Genomic DNA, 17,584 nt, shown 5'->3' with positions numbered 1-17,584 from the left:
TTTTTTTAATAGTTTTATATTTTATTTAAGTTTTATAAAATATTTTTTTCTATTAGCTATAGAGAGATCAAAAAGAGAAATACATAGTTCACTAAGTATCATAAAAGAGGCATAGCCTCACTTTGAATCCACAGTAGCAACTATACAACTAGAACAAACCATATACAACATGAAAAAAACATAAACAACAGAGGAACTAGTTCAGAATATCAAAATAAGTATCCACCCACATAGTCCAACTAAGTGGGCCTTCCATCCAAACAATATTCTTCCACTCCTAGATATCCTCCTTCTTGGCATTATGATTCATCCTTATCACTTGGTTCGATCTCCAAGACGTGTGCTCAAACATCCACAAATCATCAAGAGTTCTTCTCCATTGATAGCCATACTTAAGCTTGTAAAAGAATAAAGTAGCTTAACCATCTTTGAGAAACCTTCTTAGCTTATCCTTTTCAATCATCATGGTAGTTTGAATCTGCAAGAAGATACTAAAATATGTGAGTTTACGATAAAGCTCAATAAGAACCCTTGGCTTACCTTGATATTTTCCCTCATTTTTGCATTTCTATATCTACCAAAGAATGTTAGAAGATAGCATGTTCCATAAAAAAATAGTATCCTTACTAAGACCTTTAATGTGACCGGTAACAATTTCAATGATATTCACATTAATAGGATAAAAAATACCAAAAAGGTTCCATATTTCTTTAGCAAATAGGAAATCAAACAAGATATGTATACCAAAATTAGGCAACCTACAGTTATTATATATATCAGAATGTTGATTATCTCTTTTAATCAAAAGTCTATCAAGTAACAACAACCATTTAAAACATTGAATTTTTGGTTCAACAAGATTTTTCCAAATAGTATCTAAAAATTTATTCCAAGTTTTATTATCAAAAGAATAGTACCAAAATTTGTTAACATGAACTATAATATCTTCATTGTGATCAATGATCTTGTAAATATTCTTAGCATTAAGCTTGTTTAAGACAATTCCATCTAGCCATTTATATTTAAGGTGTCTATGAGAATCAACATGGAAGACAAAAGGAAGGTCTTTAGAGGCTTGTAATATTAAATTATAATTCTTCTTGTGAGACTGAGGTAAATTAAAATTACTCTTGAGATCTTCCCAAGGAATAAGTTTATCATGTTCAAAAATATCAGCAAATTGAGTAATACGAGAATTAGCCCAGGACTTGGCAGAACAACCTTGGTAGAGAGCTAAGGGTTTTCCACACATACTCAAATTCCACCAAATGGATCTTTCACCATGAATTTGATTATCATTATAAAATCCCTTATTGGTGATAAATCTCTAGATATGTCCCAAGCATGCCAAATAGATTTGAAGATGGCAGAACCTTGAACAATAACCTAGAATTTACCAACAATAAGGTCACAGAAAGGGAGATTCTTCCAAGATCTAGATTTCTTGGGAAAGATTGAAAGATCCACTTGGTGGAAAGAGCTATACCTTGTAACTTGAGATCTTTTAGCCTTAGCCCTCCTAGAGTCTTATCAATATGACACCAATCCCATTTAATAGAATGAGTTTTTCTTTTCCCCTTGCCATCAAACTAGAGAAAATGCCTGATGGCCTTTTGAATTTCAAGAATTTGGTAAGTGTTGAACATCCAAGCAGAAGGATAATAAATATTATAAGAGGATCGAATCTTTTGGCAAAATTGAATTCTCCCAACAAGAGATAAGGATTTTTTATGCCATTTATTAAGTTTATTCTCAATATTAGCCTTAACCCAACTCCACATGTCTTTAAGAGAAGGATCAATGGAGTAGGGTATACCAAGATACTTAACAATTTTATTAAGACCTCCCCATTGATAGTTATGCTGAGAAAACCATTCAGGAGGTTGATCATCCCGTCCTAGGAAAATAGATTTAGCATGAGAGATGTGAGCACCTGAAATAGTGCAAAACATATCCAACTTAGTTTGTAGATTATTAAGGTTGTTATCAGTGAGCTCAAAAAACAAAGTAGTGTCATTAGCAAAGTGGCTATTTATAAGCTCATTATTTTTAGGAAGGTAAAGACCTCTAACTTCTAGGGATAGGGTATTATCTCTTAGAATATACTACAAGGCTTGAGCAGCAATGACAAAAAGACTAGGAGCCAATGGGCAGCCTTGCCTAATGGACCAACCAAGAGGGAAAGGGTCAGAGAGAGAACCATTAATCTCAATTTGAGCACAAGAATCTTTGAAAAGGATTTGAATAGCATTGCAAAAATAAGGAGGAAAACCAAAAGATTGTAACATCATAATGATAAACCTCTACTCAACTCTATCATAGGCTTTCTCAAAGTCAAGGAGAAACAAAGTAGAGTTTTGATGAGAACTTTTAGCCCAATCCATGGCTTCCCAAGCAGTGATAAGATTCTCCAAAATGTATCTACCTTTGATAAAACCCATTTGAGTCACAGAATGTGAACTAACCTAAGGGCTAAAACTTTGGCCAAATTTTTATAGGAAACATTAAGGAGAGTAATAGGTCTCCAGTTCTTGATAAGAGTCTTATCCCCATCTTTAGGGAGGATTTTAATAATACCCCTATTGATCTTAGAACTGAGGGAACCAGCACATATGGCCTCAATATAAAGATCTTGCTAAGATTGGACTTGTAAAATTGAATTGGAAGCCCATTAGGCCTAGGGGCCTTTTCATCGTTGATGGTATTTATAGCCCCTATAATCTCATCGATAGATATAGGCTTAGAAAGGGATATGATATCAACAATATCCAGTTTATTAGGAAAAAGAGACCTACATTTCATTCTAACTTCATCAGCTTCTAGAGAATCCTCAGATGAGAAAAGTTTACTATAATAATTAGCAAAAGCCAAAGTAATGCATTTAGGGTCCAAAATTTCTTGATTGTTAATAACAAGCTTATCAATAGACTCTTTAATTTGCTTCTTCTTAAGAAGATTAAAGAAGAAATTAGGTCTGCAGTCCCCATGCTGAAGCCAATTGGCCCTAGATCGAATTTTAGCTCCTTGAATTTTAATTTGTTTGTGTTTGCTCAAGGCATCTTTGGTGACTAACACATAGTTCAAGAGATCCAGATTATAGGAGTCAGCTTAAACATTCTGCTCAGTGATTTGAAGTTCAGAGCAGAGATGCTTTTCAATGAATCTATAGTCTTTGGCAAACTTTATGCCTATGGTTTGAAGAAAACACTTCTAGGTAGGAAGGTTAGCCTTCCACTTGTTAATCATGGAAGTGTCCTTGAGATTAAAATGATTGATGTTTCTAATCATTTGAATGGCACACAAAACATCTTCATCCTGAAGAAGTTTAGAGTTTAACAAGAATTTAGGATAGGCAAGCTTCTGTCTAATAGAAAAAAAATTGATACTAACACGGGTGAATATAGGATGATGATTAGAAAGAATGGTAGTGGTGACCAAAACAATGTTGCCTTTATTATCTGGTAAAAAAGAAAAATAATCCTTATTACCATAAAAGTGATCTAATCTAGAGTATATCCTAGCTTGACCTTGCTGGAAGTTGCACTAGGTGTGACATATTCCAACATTATTATCTTTATTATTACCAAGAGTATCAAATAGGTTTTTAGAATTTATAAATTTAGACCAATGCAGATTTTCATAATCCTTCCATCTGAAAGGATTCCCACCAACTTTATCACTTTGGGATTCAACCATGTTAAAATCCCTTCCCAAGAGCTAGGGTATATTAAGAAGAATGGAAGCCAATTCCAAAGGGAAATTATATCTTTGGTATCATTAGGAGCATAAATAGAACAAAATCTCATAGGATTACTATTAATGTTCATGATGAACTAGAAAACTCTTATACAAGGAGAGACACCATTATTAGTAATGAGTGACCCCCATTTGGGATTAACAAGGACAACAATTCCTCCTTTCCCCATGATGTAGTTAAAGTAAAATTTAATAGTATCTTGCCAAATAAAATTAAGATTGGTTTCAAGGGTGAAACAAGTAGTTTTAATTTCTTGCATCATAAATAAATCCACAGCGTTAAAAGAATTTAATAAACTCTTAACATCATGTTTTCTTTCCTAACACTTGAGCCCCCTAACATTCCATGATAATTAATTCATTGAGAACTAGTAATAGGAGTAAGGCATGCATTATCAACAAACATTATGTGACTACTGGAGTTATCTCCAGATTTCTTACCCGTAGGTTTGTTTTTGACCCAGGTGGCCTCCTACACCTTTTTGTGGAAAGGTCATCTAGTTTAGGATCCTCATCAAAGTCTGAAAATTCCATATCCACATTTTGAGACAAGCCATTAGTAGGACTAACTTCAACTAAATAATCATCATCAAATTCTTTTAAAATATTTGGCGGCAATCTTTGAGTATTTGAAATGGATTTAATGGAATTAGTAATAGGGGGAGGATACTCAATGATATCAACAAATTGAGAAGGGGCAATGGTAAGAGGAGTAGTAGGTTTACCATTAGGGATCTTTAGCTTTGAGTTACCAGAGCTATTCCCCTTCCTCTTCTTCCTGTTCCTAACCATGGTAAAACCATCGTCAAGATTAGGTCCTGACACCATCTCTGGGAGAGGCAAAATAATTAAATTGGAAGGAGGAGCATTCTAGACCATAACAGATGATTTAGACATTTTCATAGAAGGAAGATTAGTAGAAGATGAAATAATAGAGGAGCTAACTGGCAAGGTAGAATTTAAAGGTGGATTAGGGTTACTGGTGGATTTAGCTTAGGGTTTTTTGATAATGGGATAATCCTTCTTGAGATGGCCCTCCTTCCTACATAGAAACAAGCATTCAAGCCACCTAAAACATTGATAGGGAAAACAAAATTTTCATTCAGCACATTGATAGTGATCTAAGAAGGAATTTCATTATCGGGGAGTAGAGATATGAGAAACCTGGCATCCATGTGAGGGACAAGTCTCACCGTATCATCCATCCTAGTAGTTTTACCCAAAGTGTCCAATAACTATGGTAAAAAATTCCATAGAAAAGGGGGTATATTTTTCCCAAGAATCCATCTGGGAGCTGACAAAGCCAAAATTTCCTCATGGATGGCTTTAGGGGTCAAAGCCAAAGCACGGAAGGAAGTTGACCTTACAAACTAATATTGTTTTTTCAACACTTCCTTTTGGGCCTCTTGATTAGCAAAAAAGATAGCAAATAAGCCTTTTTGGATTTGTCTACAAAATGATATATGAAACCCTAGCTTAATGTGCTAGAAATTATGGATCCAATCATCTAAAAACTTGTAAGGAGGGCACTTATCAATTTCAACCACAACAAAAAATATAGTAGTGTCTTTAAGTCTATTTTTTTCCTTAACAATTTTGCCAATCATTTTTGAATTAGGAGCCAAAGAAAAGGGTATCGAGGAAGCCAGAGGGTCCTTACTAGTTGGGTGGCTTTATTGTGCTCAAGACCTGCAACAACAAACCTTGCCTAAGCATTGATGATCACAACACAATGAGGAACCACCTCTAAAAATGTTATGGCTTTGAAGGTGGTAGGATTAGTAGTAGAAGTAGTGCCATTAATATTGGCATTCAGAGGAGTGTTTGTTGCAGATAAAGGAAGTTAAGAAGGTGCCAAGCAATTTAATGAAGCATCTACTAAAAAGATATAATGCAAATTTGAATTAATAGGAGAGGGAGGAGAGGTACTAATTGTCTCCATCACATGCGCGAGGACATCCAACTGTCCATCACCATCAACTGACTTATCTTCTAGTGACACCACCTTACTAGTAGCGAAACCCAACAGGTGAAAATTGATATCGCAAAAAAGAAAACGTTAATAAAATCTTTCACCTTTATAAACTATTTAAAATAATAATAATAAATAAATATGTCCAACAATTTTATATATCTATATATTTGTGTATATATGTACATATGTATCTATGTGTGTATGTGTGTGTGTATATATATGTGTGTGTATATGTATGTATGTATGTATATATATATCTGTATATATACATATATGTATACATCTAAAAATATGCACACACACACACACACACACACACACACACACACCCACATACATACATACATGTGTATGTAAGTGTAACATGTATATGTGTGTGTGTGTGTAATAATTTTTAATGTGGTCAAATGCTAATAGTTGAATTTTTAAACTCAAAATAATAACAAAATTATATATTTCAAACTCTCCTTTTTGCTTCTATATGACTATAAATTTAGATGTGAGTTATATTTTGTACGTGTGTGTATGAATATATATATATATATATATATATATATATAATGCATTTTAATGTGATTCAATATAGTTGAGTTTCCAAATTCAAAATAATAGAAAAATAGTAGGTTTCAAACATAATTTTTTAATTTTTTTTATATGAATATGAGTTAGACTTGGATATCCAATCGTTAGTAAATAAACATTTGGTCAATAAAAGTTTGGTTGATTTGTGTTGTGACTGAGTTAGATTAGATATGAGACAATAAGATCTAATTTTGAGAAAAGATAAATATACTTTTAATTATAAAAAGAATAGCAAAATTAGAAAATCTCATTACCAAATTATTTTGGGAACTATCTAAAGAGAATTGTTAATCTTATTGATCTTAGTTGTGAGAGAGAGACAATTCAAGATATAATAGTTCTAGCAAGATATACATAAGAAGTGCAACAATAAATGAGGCAAAGAGTACAAATAAACAATAAAAAAATATACTTTAGAAATATTAGTTTATAACTGAAATAGAAAGTGTATGAAGAAGTGATAAAGTGATGTTATATTTGTGCAAGGAAAGATTTTCTTAAAGTATTTAAGACAACTTAAGACTAAAAAAAAAATAGAATTATGAACAATAATGAAGATAATAAATGAAAATACTAATTTAAATGGAAGTAGTAGACCTAAATAAATTTCCCTGTAGTAGAAACGTTTGTGATGACAATCTGAGAAGAGATTGGAACAATCAATAATCTTAGGAAAAGAGGGAACAAATTGAAAACAAAGTGAGCATTAAGGTTTGTGTCACGAGATTCCAAAATATTTTTGATCAAGAATGGGTTGGTTTGCATGACTTCAACAATGCCTAGGTCACTATAAGATTTAAGCCCAAGCGCCTCACATACAGCATCGAAACTGTCAATGCTTAATTCGGACCTTCACCTAACCATCGTTGGTCCAAGGAGCAGTTTTCATATGGAATTTCATGTTGTTGCTGCCGGCAACTTTCCCAATCATATTCATCACTCAACCACCATATAGAATTTCATTTTATTGGTTCAGTCTTTACCAGACTAACTGAAGATCAGGGATATGATGTAATGACTACTTGGAGGTTGGCGTAGTGTATGAAAATGTAGAATGCTTACATTTATTTAAGGTAAAATGTATTCTGATCTTCGTTTCGTTGTCTTTCCTTTTCAGTTTCAGGAAGGGCGAGATTGTAGTGAATCATTAAAACTCGGGAATGGTAAGATTTACGTGTATTCACTCATCTTTGAAGCTTCAAACTTCGGAAAACCTTTCAATAACTAATCTCAATTAATTAGTTGTAAAGTGTAATCTCTAGTCTGTCTTTAAAATTTTCATTCGAATATGAAAAGAGTTAGTTGTGCATCATTTTGTCATTAACGAACCCTTGTTTCGGTGAATCTTAATCTTGTTCACTCAACTTCATGGAAACTAAAACCATAACTAATGTCTAGTTTGGTCAATACTTAGGATTTAGAATGACACAAATTAGGGTTTTATAGCTGACTGCGATGACAACAAGGACGTCTATAGGGAGCAGCTGCAAGCATAGAACAAGGCTGATGGCATCTTTGTCTACAACATATACTGTTTCTAGATTTTAGATTTTTATGGTACTGCGATGTAAAGTGGCAGAAATAGCAGATAATGGTTCTAGAGCCACTAGTGCATTTCACCTTAAATCACGACCAAAAATTGCGACCAAGTTTTTTAAATGGGTTGGTTGGTCGCGTTATAAAGCAATTTTTTGTTTTTTTTAATAACATGCCCATGTTGGTCGCAATTGCGACAAATTAATTTTGTCGGAATTGCGACACACATGGTAGCATAAAACAAAAAAAAGGGCAAAAATGTAATTCACATTTCATTTGGCAAAGCTGCGAGTCCAGTCTCCATCAACATTGGTGCGAGGGAAGCTACGAGTCCGGTCTCCATCAACATTGGCGCGAGGGAAGCAAAAAAGTCCGGTCTCCATCGAAAAGGGCACAAGGGCACATCTGCTACAGATCATTGACGGGTGCGTTTGATTGTAGAACATTGTAATAAAACTTTGTTGTGACTTATTGCTATGATTGTAGACTTCCATTTGTGCTTTCTTGAATGTCATCACCCTTTTGTTTTAGCTCTTGTTCTTGCCACCTCCTTCATGCTCCGATCACATGGTATTTTAAAGTTTTTTTTGGGGTATTTTTTTCCACTTTTTATGATATGTAGTGTATCATCTCATTAGATTCTTCACTCATACTATGCGACTTTCCACGAACTGCCTATTTGGATTATGTTCATGATCTCAACTATTAAGGGAAACTCTGCACACTCTGTCTTCTCTCGACTATTTAGGGTTCTAGAATTTTGAATGCTTTTGATCTCCTTAGGGCTTGAAGAGCCTTATCTTTATCAGGTCTTCTTCCTTTGAAATGGATGTTGTCTGAATTGACACTAAGTTTCTTATCAAACGCAATTGGCTACTTTGCATAATTCACACTAATAGAAGCAGTAACACCAACTACTTGTTACTTTGTAAGGAAAAAGTGAGCATCTTCTGCACCCCTTTCACAACTTTCATGCAATCTTTTGTGTCGGTTACAAAGTGCACTCCACATTTAATGATTCGTCTTGATAGAAGTCCTCTCCTTGGAAAATAACAAGCTTTTTCATTCTTGAATAGGGCTTGACTACTATTCTATTTATCCCAAGAATGCCATGTAAAACTCTCTGCCATATAGTGACATATTCAGGCTGTATTGTGTTTTTTAATGGACACTTTTAATGGATTTCTACCAAGCCACTACTTTAAGAATATGCTCTCTTTTGTCAAGATTACTTTCTAGGACAGTTACTAAAATTTTTATGTCAATACTTCAGTTAGAAATATGCTTTCTTGTTCAGCAACACAAAATCTGCCTTGTCTTCATAATTTTGTAAAGTTCTATGATGCTCATCTTGCAAAATCAACCTTGACATTTTTAAAAATTCATTGAAACATAGTGCATATTCCTTGTTTCTTGTATCATATTTCATTATTCCACAAACTTTTGCTCATGATCAAATCATACAATTACATACCCTGACAGTTCCTTAAATCAAATTAGCATACATATAGAAAAAATACACGGAGATGGCAAGTTGTGAAAGCAATCATATAGGGCTGCAACGTGGGCGGCCTGTATTAATCCTTGAAACCTACCATGTGTATGAGGGCTTGGTACTACTGACAGTTGGCTAAACACATGGAGCACATTCTTTAATTCAGACACTGCTTGACGAACCTCATCAGCAGTACGTTTTTGCTTTTGAAGTGTTGAAATTGAAAAATTCTACATGGCAATACCAACATCAAAGCGTAACATGTAATTTGAGGGTGCCAAATGTACTACTCTTAATAATGTTCTTTTACAATCTTGCCACTATTCTGCTTCATCATGTGATCGAGCTAAATATAATAAAATTTGGGTGTTAGTGCCAAAATAGAATCTCCTCAAACAATTTTGATACATTTTCACTGCAAGCCCAAACTGTCCTTGTGCAAAGTAAACATGTGCTAGATTTACCCACACATCAGGCATCTTAACAAAGATGTTTCCTGCTGCAGCTTCTTGAACTTGTGTGAAAATTTTCTTTGCAATATCAAAATGACCCCTTTCGGCTAGCACAATGCCTACCCCATTTGCAGCATAAACATTTCCAGGTCTCTGAGCCAACACTTTACAATACAGTTCCCTAGCCTTATCAAGATGTATTCCCTTCGCATCTGGATCCTTCTTCTCATTGCGTGAAGCTGTAAAATAATTCCAATTTCCAAGAGAAATGTCAGCATAAGCATCCTTACCATCTGATACATTTTGTGCAGTTTTAATTTTTTCTTTTGCTTTAAGCCAGCCATCTATTTTCAGTTCTAGGTTGCCAAGCATGGTAATCGCATTACTGAGGTTTTATTCACCTTAAGTGCCTCCCCAATCAATTCTAGGCTTAGTTGGATCTCATTTCGAGCCTGGGCCATGGCTGCAAGTCATAGATATGCATCCACATAATCAAGAAACTTGAACAATATTAGCCTGTATAAAAGATTTTCTTTTTCAGTGTCATGTAGTTGTTCAAACAGCCTGGCAAGCTTAAATAGTATGGTATATGAAATATTTTACATATTCAACAATGGATGATCTATACTCCAAGAGATCTTTTGTACTCAAAATAGAAGTTTGAAAATTGTTGAAAATCTAGTATAAGTTTATGTCGAAAATGGTTCTAATCTTTTAAATTGAATTCACTAAAAAAAGTTATTTAAGAAGATGTTTTGCAGTCAATATAGAAGTTTCAAACATAGAAAATGTTATTTGTTTTTTATTTGTTTCACAAAAAGATTTTGAAGTCAACAAAAGGAAAATCAAGTGATGAAATTTTGTTCCTCTTATGTTCTATGATATAGTTCTATTATCTTTTATTTTTTTATGTTTTTTTTGAATATATATCTTAAAATTATTTTAAATAAATCTTAGGTTCAAATTTATTCAATATTTGATTTATTTTTCAAAAATAAGAAATTGTAACCCACTTGAAGATTTTTGTGACATATGACTTCTAAATGATCCATGAGAATTTAACTTATATCTTGAAAATATTCCAGATTGATTTGATTTACATTATTACATATATACATATATGTTTCTAGAGATATTTAGTTTATTTAAATATGTTGTTGCTTCTGATCTATCTACTGTATAGGTAAAATACTAAAGGTTCACCACACAAAGAGTCTTTTTGATGAAATGATGTATTCACCAAATAAGAAGTATTACCAATGTAGGATGGAATGAATTATTTATTATACCATCCCCAAAATACCTCAATAGGAGACAAGAGGTAGTTGAATCATGAGCTTTCCATTGAGTTCGAAGATATTTTTAGAAAAAAAATATGTATTTTTGGAGAATGGTTAACACTATAAAAGACAAGTTATCTAAATAGATTATTGAATTTTTTGTTAGAAAATATCAACTAGGATAAGATTATAAATCAAGGATAACAACATGATTTGGTATCCTATTTCCAAGATAAAATAGGCTACAAAGAAAGAAAAGTGGTTCACCCATAATATTCTGAAATGCTAATTTGGGTATAAATTGTGTCTTGTTGTCTTTATGGGCTTCATTTGGCTGGTCATTAGCTGAAAAACTAGGAATATATAAAGATCAATTAAATAGGGATAATCATTTATAGTTTTTGTATGAACACATTTAGACTATTTTAAATTAAATATATTGATTTTCCTTTGCATTGAGTTGCTATAATAATTTTGTTTGCTTCAAATCCATATAGTAGATTAAATAAAATGTCTCGTTATTTCTATATTCACCACTACTTATAGGTGAAAAAGGAACATTCAAGCATTCAAGGACTATTGTGATATTTTTTATACAAGCTCACAATGTCCAATAGACTTTCAAACAACCAGAATGCTTCATCCCATGTATGAAAGTTTTCATTTATAAAATAGTTATTTTGTGGTATATGAAATATTTTATATATTCAACAATGAACGATCTATCGTTCTCTTGTAACATTTAACAAATAGTTTGAATACTTGACTTTCTATAATATTTTGTTACTTGTATGCACATTTTTGGGGAGCCAAATGACAAAGATGAGCTTGAAATATTTGAATACATTCCTTTTCATACGAGTGATTATGAACATATGTCAAGATAGATTGAAATATACATATATATTTTTATTGCACACTTATGTAGTGCACAAATTTAGATATGTGTAGTTACTTTTAAACATGTTAATCTAGTGTAACTTATAAAATGTCTAATATAAGTCTAGGTTGAAAAAGGTTATAATTTTTTAATAGAATTTGTCAAATAAAGTTATTTCAGCAGATGTTTTTTAGTCAACATAGAAGTTTGAAACATAGAAAATGTTAATTATTATTTTATTTACTTCATAGAAAGATCATGAAGTCAACAAAAGGAAAATTAGGTGATAAAATTCTGTTCCTGGGTAGGGCCACAATAATGGTTCCCACTTTCCATAATGAAGAAATCAGATGGAAAGTGGGGAAGCTAAATTTTAGGGGCTTCAAATGAAGCCAAATCTTTGAATGAAGGTCCCAAGGGGCTTCACTCGAAGCCTCCATGCCGATATTGGTGTGGGGGCTTTGAATGAATCTTAGGGCTTCATTCGAATCTGACATGCAGACCTCGTTCATAATCCTAATAACCAATCGAAAAAGCTTTTAAATCCAACATTTTTTCTTTTTTGTCCCATGGTTTCATGTAAGAGTTGATGGACTAGGGCACTAAGAGGGAAGTCGGTAACATCATACCTTGCATCAGCATCTCCGTCTATGATGCAAGAGCACCTATTCATTGGATTTCTCATGGATAAATTCATATTTTAAATTATATTTAAATAGTATTTAAAAAGCAGCTCAATTTAAATAGTGTTGTAACTTTATCCCACGGCAACTCAAGTGAAACACCTTCTTCTTCTAGTTGATGGAAGAATTCCATATCCTTTAAACACACAGGAAAAACTTCAGAATTGATACTGGGGCTTTTATTGATGAATTCAACCCAAATGCCATTTCCTAATGCCTCCATGAAAGTTTGCTGAGCCAACTCTAGTTCATCATGCTCAAAATGAAGAACCCCAATGTTGTTTAACAATTCAATGGGTACATCTTCTCTGCTCTTCTTCAGAAGAGACTTTGCTGTGTTAAGAGAATCTAAGGCTACACTAAGGTTTGATGATATCAATAACTCACCCATCTTAATAAAGGAATGAGCATCACGTGGATCTATGCAAGTTGTCTTTGTTAGAATTTCCAAAGCCTTCTCTTGGTGCCCTTATTGAGCATATATATGGCCTACAGCTTTCAAGCTCTCACAGTTCTCAAGGTGAACCTCCATAACCTTTTCAAAATTTGAGAGAGAACTCTTAAGATCTCCCAATTTCATTTAACCTGTCCCAACCCAAAGTATGGCAACACAAAATCATGTGGCTTCTATCTTTCCTTGACTGATGCCATGTAGTAGCGGCCAGCAATTTCATAATCACCTTTTCTATGATAAGATCGTGCAAGATTATAATATGAATGAGATTTCATGAGAGGGTGGTCTGTCGAAACAAGAGCTATCTCAGTCAACTGTTCATTTGGATCTCCACATTGCTAATCACTTGGATCAATGCTTTTCTCTTTCTTCACAAAATAGGTTTGGCCCCAGAGTTTAGCAAGTCAAGAAAGTGAACCATTTAGGTTAGTGTCTCCCCTCCCAAATGATTTCTTCAAAATCAATATAGATGGGTTTTCAAGGAGTAATCCACATCCAACAGGAATGGGTGGTACTAGTAGTGGAACTTTAAGCCTTGTTTAGTTTTTCTTTTCTACTTCCTTAAGTATTCATTCTAAAAATTAGATGGAAGCTTGGGCTATTCTCTATACTCTTGAGAAAGCCTGTGTATTGGTCTGGAAAATGATTTTTGCAAGATGGACTATGATTCTTCTCACCCTTCTGAATAGTGAAAATTTTCTAGATTGCTCTTGGAGGCTAGCCCTGTCGGCTATGCTGATGTACAATTTAATATGTTTGAGAATGAATATGAACCTTTTTGTTAATATGATTCTATATGTTAAGTAGTTAGCTATAGATGCACCCTTATGTGTGATCTTTTTTCTTAAATCAATATAAAAAGGTCTGGCCCCTTAGGCCATAATTTACGTGGAAATGAAAAAATGTAAAATAAACATAGATATGAGATAAGAAAAATAATAAAGAATGGAATAATAACAAAAGCAATAGCCATTGCTAATGTCTACCCTTCTCATACTTTGTCACTTGCATAAGCTCAAAAGAAGAGATGCTATAAACCCTAGAAAAGACATAGCTGTTGAACCTAGGAATTCTCATAAAACTTTTCAATGTGGAAATCGTTTCTCATCATGCATCTGAAAAATAAGTCTCGCCGTAGATTTTTCTTAAAATCACAGTCAATGAATTTAAGGCTATAAGAACAAACATGCCTACCAAATATGACACGTTGGGTTTCAACGTTGAAACTAAAAAGCATCAACCTACATTGGACAAAAAAATTTAAACAAATTGAAATAGAGTATCCAAATCGGGAATTGTTAAATGTCCTAATCAACCAATTTTTACGCTCTGTAGTAACGACCTAGTATTTATACCAATCATGCTAATTTTTGTGGAATATGTATCAATAATATTGCCCCAAATCCTTAGCCTACCCTATCGGCCCAGAACCTATCCTGTTTGCAAGTACTAACTAGAATTGAAAACCGATATCTTGATGTATTTGATAGATCATTGTCAATTGTCTGATTTCTCTTTATTATCGTTTCTTGAAGGATTGATGGGTGGATGCTTAACCAATTGATGTCTTAATTATAAATATTTAAATGATTGGGTGCTAGAATGGTTGATACTTGAATAGTTGATATTTGCCTGTATAAGTGACTGATTGTTTGCTTGCTGGTTTGATTGTTTGGTTATTTTGATATTTTATTCCCAATTGATGATAGGTGGACAATTGAATGGTTTACTTTGATGGATTCAGGATTGATGATTTAACAAATATTGATAGTGATGATTGAATGAATGTTGATTTGATATATTGATGTGTAATGATTTCATAAATTGATTCTTGAATGGATTTCTGATTTTGTATCTAGTTGAATGAAATGACATTTGATGGTGAATTTCTATTGATCTTCCCTTTATATTTTATTTATAAAAGAATTTCCTCCTTCAAAAGGAATTGAGTCACCACCCTTCATTGCTGCCTCACAGAATAATAATTTATTTCCAAATGATTGTTTGCTTCCTTCATGCTCTCTTCTCATAGAATAGTCTCTCCTTTATATCTTAATCCTTCAATACTCATAACTCTTTATTGCATTCATTTTGATCATTCACTAAACTTAATTAAATTATAATTATATTACATGTTATTTTAATTTTATATATTTTTACTTTTTATTTTTATTATTGAATGTCATGTCAAAAAGGGGACATTATAGTGAGATGCATTACAATATAGAAAAATAACAAGAACATTATTGAAACAAACTGATACAACATTCAGATTATAAAATCAAACTACTGCAACATCACAAATTAACCTAACAGAAAGCATAGAATACCATTCCCACAATGATCGAACATTTACCCAGTGAACTACACCTCTTCTAAATAATGTAAGATGCTGATAACACGTTGATATTTCCATCACACATGTCAAATTAGACTGATACACACTAAAAGCCACCCCAATCAATTGTAGCTAACATCTAGATGCACACTTATAATTGATGTCAATCAGAATACTAAAGGTTTGGAATAGGGCATAGTGGTTGTTGATACAACAGGTACAAACTTGTAGAAAGCTCACTAGATTCGCCAAAGTCTACATAACTAAGACTTAGCATCAAAGGCTCTCCCTAGGAACCTTGAAACCACCAAATATTGGCCCCAAAATAGGAGACCTTCATCTTCAAGCTCTCACATAATTGCTCCACTTGGTACAGCACCCCATAAAGGTCATCTATTCACTTTCAACTTGGATAGCCTACAATATGGTCTTTGTATACAATTCATTTTTTGTCGTTTCATTATATGGTTTGAACAAGTGTGGAAAAAAATTAGATTTTTATTATGAATTTTCTGTTCACCAATCTATGTTAAACTAATTAGCAAGGTCACTTTCCTAGTAGTTTATGAACTGGATGCTATTCGCAAGGTTAGTTTCCTAATACTCACTATAGTACTTGCTATTCAATTGAGATAGACACGGCTCATTACTTTTTTTGCATTCTCTTTAGATTTTTTTAAAGAAGATAGCTGAATGCTATATGATGAACTAAAAGTTCTATGGTGTCAACAAGCTTGTGCATCTCTTGAGCCAAATTACCAACCCCGGTGACATTTTTTGTTGTTCAAAAGCAGCACCATACTAGACTATTTACAAACAACCATGCAGATAGGCATTCTATAGATAGACTTGGGAACATCCTACCATGTCTTCAGTACATAATAAAGCAACTGAATTTCATAAATTATTTTTTTGATAGTTGATTTGTTTAAATATTGCCCATCAATCATTACTTAGTACATCTCATCTTTTTTCTGCATAGGAGCTTGCAGTTCTGAAGAATCTGATAGCGAAGAATTTGAAGAAGATATTGTAGCAAAGGTATATTTGGTGTTCTTTAAGTGAAAATGTGATTGGAAATTTTGTATATTGTCATATTTCACTTGCAGAAAGGTCAAATTGTAAATAGAGGTGAAGTTGTATGGATTTAAGTTTCTTCTTCATTATTTATAATGCTCTCGATTCCTCCTTTGTAGCTGTAAAAATACTTGTTTATTTTCACCTTTCCAGATACCCTTTACCAGGTTCTTCAAGATTCCAAAATATCTTGGGCTGACCCCACTCCAACATTCCTAAATCCTACTTGGTTCAGAGACCTAACTCCTTTTCCACCAACGAGTCATTCGATTCAAGAAAGACATGTCTAACGATACGCAAAAAAAAATAGGGAGACAATTGCTAGACTGTGGTCTAACTTAAAAAGAAAAGGTGATGGAAAATGTTATTGTCCTTGCAAAATGTGTAAGGTCTTAAAGAGTCAAAGATATCTAATCACAATAGCTGAGCAACATTGTAGGAAACATGATCACATTGAAGGGGGAAATGAGTATCACCCATTGGTATGTATTTTAATAGTTTATAAATTACATAAGACATGATTTGATGATGACATCATGGTCATGGTTAATATAAGGTCATCATTTTCATATAGGTCAACATCCCTGAGTTTCATGTTATGGACCATGACAATTCAGAGAATGCGGATTTCCAAATGAGGGAACATGGAGGTGTGAATATTGAAGTAGAAGGTAATGATACCATGGAAGAAGATCAGGATGATGAAGATCACGATGATCAAGATGATAATGATGATGATGATGATGGTGATGATGATGCAGAGTTTGATGTACCTTTACTTGAGAAGGCACACCAATCCCTATATGAAGGCTCCAAAACAACTCTTCTTGCCGTTGTATTGCTATTGGTGAACTTGAAGGTTATGAATGGTTTATCCAATGTAGAAATGACATGTATGTTAAGGTACGCCATATTCTTTCATTATTTTACTCATAGTTCCCTTACAATTAACATTAGGTTCATGTAGCAATTAATATTCTTTAAATTAAGAAATTATATTTTTGTTCGTAGGTTGATAGGTGAGTGTTTGTTACCACTATCAAACATTCTACCTCACTTGTACCGAGAATTATCTG

General features: G+C 33.3%; 1 pseudogene; it reads right to left on the bottom strand.

Annotated features, from left to right (window-relative positions):
• Positions 1-8,114: 8,114 nt before the first annotated feature.
• LOC149575250 (protein CTR9 homolog) overlaps positions 8,115-17,584 on the bottom strand; it is a 41,443-nt pseudogene continuing 31,973 nt past the window's right edge.

Source organism: Cupressus sempervirens, chromosome 2, assembly GCF_028749045.1.
Source record: "Cupressus sempervirens isolate cs-2001-9-10 chromosome 2, ASM2874904v1, whole genome shotgun sequence".
Taxonomy (NCBI): Eukaryota; Viridiplantae; Streptophyta; class Pinopsida; order Cupressales; family Cupressaceae; genus Cupressus; species Cupressus sempervirens.
Note: the sequence above shows the minus strand (reverse complement) of the source record. Positions and strands in the feature narration are given on the sequence as shown.